Raw genomic sequence first — 4918 nt, forward strand, 5'->3', positions numbered from 1 at the left:
ACTCCTGGATAGAGTACTAGGGTGATTAAGAAGCCGAGAGGGTCAATTAAGGATCCCAATGAGTGGTAGTAGTTGTTCATGGATCACAGACACAGAACTCAATTCCTAAGAACGGTTTCAATGAGACAACCCACCATGTTCTCCTACATGGCCTCTCACTGCTACCTTTACCAAATCGTGTTCACACACTTAGCTCACACACAGTAGGACATGTTCATCACCATTCCAATTCATTCCCGATGAATCAGACCTGACACAACTCTATGCAATAGCAGGCATGACAAACAAGCATGAATTAGTAGGCACATCAGGGCTCAAACAACTCCTACTCATGCTAGTGGGTTTCATCTATTTACTGTGGCATTGACAGGTAAAGCAGAGGAAAAGGGTTCAACTACCGCATCAAGTAAAAGTTGAATCGTTGTTGTCCTAATGCAGTAAAAGAGAGAAGGAGTGAGAGAGTGGGATTGTATCGGAATGAACAAAGGGGGTTTTGCTTTCCTGGCACTTCTGAAGATAATATAGCTCTTCATCGGTGTCATCGAACTCATCATCGGAACACGTCTATCGAGAGGGGACAACCACCGGCAAACACAGAAAGAACACAATCAATGCAATGCACATTATGATACATGATCATGACATTTCAATATGTTGTGATTTGAGCTAATGCAACTAAAACCAGATTAAATGAAGTTGGTTTGAACCAAAGATTGAAATTTAACTCCATATGTGATTATTCAAATGCCACTTATTTGATTTGACCGGATTAGTAGGCATAAGTTGTTCAAACATGCATGATAATGCCATAATCATATTCTTTGGATTTTTCTGATCATTTTTCATATATAACTTATTTCATTTGGAGTTACAGTTGATTTTCTATAATTTGTAGAAGTTTATAGCATTTTCTAGAATTTCTAATTATTTTCTGATTTATTTTAATTCCAGAAAAAGCTTTACTATGTCAGCACTACGTCAAGGTGATGTCAGCAGGTCAACTAGACGGGTCCTGGTCAAACCTGACCAGTGGGGTCCACTGGTCAGTGACACAATGTTGTCTAGGGTCAGTGACAGGTGGGTCTGGTCAAACGCCACGTCAGCAAAGTCAATGCTAACGCATGGGTCCACTGGATTAGATTAACTCTAACTAATTTGGTTAGCCGGTTAATTGAACCTGTGGGGTCCGGCTGTCAGTGTCTGGGGGTTAACTAAACATTGTAATTAAGCCCTAATGGCGTGGTTAGCCAGCGGCTAATCGCCGGCGACCATAGGCCATGGCAGCGGCGTCGGGTTTGCTCCTCCGGCGACCAAACGAGTGGTGGAGGGGCTCTGCATGGAGCTGGTGCTCATCCACATTCAACGGAGCAAGCAGCAGTGGCTGGGGTGGTCTCCAGCGCTGACGGCGTCGAGCTTTGCAGTGGCCGGAGCTCGAGCAACGGCGGAGATGGCACTACAGGCGACAGTGGGTAAAGCCAAGGGCACCAGTGGGTTGCCATCGCTCGCCCGCATCTAGAGGAGCAGGTGGGTGGCTGTGGGGGCACCGGGGCTCGCCGGAACGGAGCTCGCGGCGATGGCCGGAGTTCGGTGAAGATGGACAGAGTGCTACGGTGCACAAGAGGAAGAGTGGTGAGGTGTTTTGGGTTCCTGGGAACGCGCTGAGGACGACAGCATGCTCGGACGCGACGTGTGTGGGCTCGAGCCATGGCGACCTCGTGGTCGGCGGTGATGAGCTCTCGGGCTCGACGGAGCCGGCGGTTAGAGGAAGGAATCGGCATCGGGGAGAGGGAGGTTGGGTGCGGAGGCCCACAGCGAGTCCAACGAGCGCGAGGGCGAGGTCGGGGATGCCCGGCAGCTCCTAAATCGACGGCAAGGATCCAAAGTGGCCGGTGATGGAAACGATGATGCTGGCGACGTTGTGGTGCGTCCTTCATTCCAAGGCTCGGTGGATAGGATGAGGAAGATGACCCGGAGCTCTTGGACACACTGGATGGGCGAGGGAGGGTCGGTGGCCGTGGCGAACGGTGTCGGTGGCAACGAGCTCTGCTCGGTGGTGCTCGGGGGAGAGGCGCAGACGAGGGAGAGGCACGGGGGAGAGGGCGCCAAGGGGTTCAGGACGACGCCGGGGCGTTCACCCACGCGTCCAGAGGCTCGGCGGCAAGCAGGAGGAGGCGTGGGGCCTCGCGCACGCATGCGTTGTCCCGCCTCTGCCTACTGGCAGAGGTTAGGGATGACTGGCACCGGGCCAGTGGGCTGGGCTGTCCACCGGGCCGGCCAGGTATGCCCAGGTAAAACTCTCTCTCTTCTCTGTTTTCTATTTCCTTTTCTGCAAAATGTTTTGGGTTTAGTTTTAACACCAAACCATTTTATAAAATCCTGAATATAATTATGTGGCTAGAACTAAAATATACAAAACCACATAAAATATTCCAGAATTATTGGACATATATTAATTATATAAAGAATATATATCCAATGCAAATAGTTATTGAATTAATTCAAAGGCCCAAAATAAATGTTTCTGTGATACCAAAAACATTGGTTTGAATTTTACCTCTTGCCAATATTTTCAGAGACTAAGAGGAACATTTTCTTAGACTTCTTTGAAGACATTTTAATGTTGATTATCTCTGAAATGATTTATGAGGGTTTCAACTAACCTCAATTCAAATTTCTTAAACATAACTATGATGATGACATGATGAGATGCAAAGACAAACAAGGCCAATCTAGGGGTGTGACAGTAAATAAGCGTAAACCAGTATATGGTAAACTCGTAGGCACCGGATCAGTGATGGATAATTATGTCGGATGCGGTTCATCATGTAATAGTCATAACATAGGGTGACATAGAACTAGCTCTAATTCATCAATGTAATGTAGGCATGTATTCCGTATATAGTCATACGTGCTTATGGAAAAGAACTTGCATGACATCTTTTGTCCTACCCTCCTGTGGCAGCGGGGTCCTATTGGAAACTAAGGGATATTAAGGCATCCTTTTAATAGAGAACCGGAACAAAGCATTAGCACATAGTGAATACATGAACTCCTCAAACTATGGTCATCACCGGGAGTGGTCCCGATTATTGTCACTTCGGGGTTGCCGGATCATAACACATAGTAGGTAACTATAGACTTGCAAGATAGGATCTAGAACTCACATATATTCATGAAAACATAATAGGTTCAGATCTGAAATCATGGCACTCGGGCCCTAGTGACAAGCATTAAGCATAGCAAAGTCATAGCAACATCAATCTCAGAACATAGTGGATACTAGGGATCAAACCCTAACAAAACTAACTCGATTACATGATAAATCTCATCCAACCCATCACCATCCAGCAAGCCTACGATGGAATTACTCACGCACGGCGGTGAGCATCATGAAATTGGTGATGGAGAATGGTTGATGATGATGACGGCGACGAATCCCCCTCTCCGGAGCCCCGAACGGACTCCAGATTAGCCCTCTCGAGAGGTTTTAGGGCTTGGCGGCGGCTCGTATCGTAAAACGCGATGATTTCTTCTCTCCGATTTTCTTCTCTCTGAAAGCAAATATATAGAGTTGGAGTTGGCGTCGGAGGGCATCCAGAGGGGCCACGAGGTAGGGGGCGCGCCCTAGAGGGGGGGGGCGCCCCCCACCCTTGTGGACAGGGTGTGGGCCCCCTGGTCTTCATCTTTGGCGAGGATTTTTTATTATTTTTTCTAAGATGTTCCGTGGAGTTTCAGGTCATTCCGAGAATATTTGTTTTCTGCACATAAAACAACATCATGGCAATTCTACTGAAAACAGCGTCAGTCCGGGTTAGTTCCATTCAAATCATACAAGTTAGAGTCCAAAACAAGGGCAAAAGTGTTTGGAAAAGTAGATACGACGGAGAAGTATCAGCTAATAGGCCGGATGCCCGAGGACCCCTTAGTCCAGGACTCCCTCAGTACCCCCTGAACCTGGCTTCAATGACAAGGTATCCGACGCATAGTGCTGTCTTCGGCATTATAAGACGGGTTAGTCCTTCCGAACTCCAAAATAGTCTTCAGACGAATTGATCGTGTTCGGCCCTGTAACACACACCACACACAACCGTAGAGAGAATATAATAATACACGAGTCCAATCCGCTAACAACTTTTACAACATCACATCACGTCCATCCAGTCATAATTTTGAACCGTTTTTGCCTGCCGCTCCATGTTTCGAGACGCGGTTGCCATTGGCACATCTTGTCAAAGCACAGATCGTGTCCCCTTATTATGGGATTCTCATCAATACGGGCGTGGGTAACCCAACCGTGCCATTTACACAGCCCTTCGGAGCAGGCAAGTTTTAAGTCGAGCAGAGAGGTGCTTGATATTCGCGGCCTTTATAAGGGGATAAGGATTCATCCTTACTCACCCCTGCCTTGTCCCTCCTCCGCTCATCCATTGTAGAGCTCCAGCGCCCAAGCCCTAGATTCACGTGCCGGAGAAAATACTCCAACCATGTCTGGATCCAGAGCTGGTGGCAAGTGGATGATTTCTTCTGTCAAGAAGAAAGACATCAAGGAGCTTCGAGGGGCCGGATACCTGGCCAAGGAGATCATTCACCATCTCCCGGCCGAAGGACAGATTGTCCCTACACCAGAGCCCCATGAGAGGGTTGTATTTCTCGCACATTTCGTTCGTGGGATGGGATTCCCTCTCCACCTATTCGTTCGTGGACTAATGTTTTACTACGGGCTAGACTTCCACAATCTATCCCCCAACTTTGTCCTCAACATCTCGGCATTTATAGTCGTTTGTGAGGCCTTCCTCTGTATCCCGCCTCACTTCGGCCTATGGCTGAAGACCTTTAATATAAAGCCGAAGGTGGTGAGAGGCCAACAGGCAGAGTGCGGAGGTGCCATGGTAGACAAGATGCCTAACATTACATGGCC

Source organism: Triticum aestivum, chromosome 3A (genome assembly GCF_018294505.1).
Source record: "Triticum aestivum cultivar Chinese Spring chromosome 3A, IWGSC CS RefSeq v2.1, whole genome shotgun sequence".
In the NCBI taxonomy this organism is placed as follows: Eukaryota; Viridiplantae; Streptophyta; class Magnoliopsida; order Poales; family Poaceae; genus Triticum; species Triticum aestivum.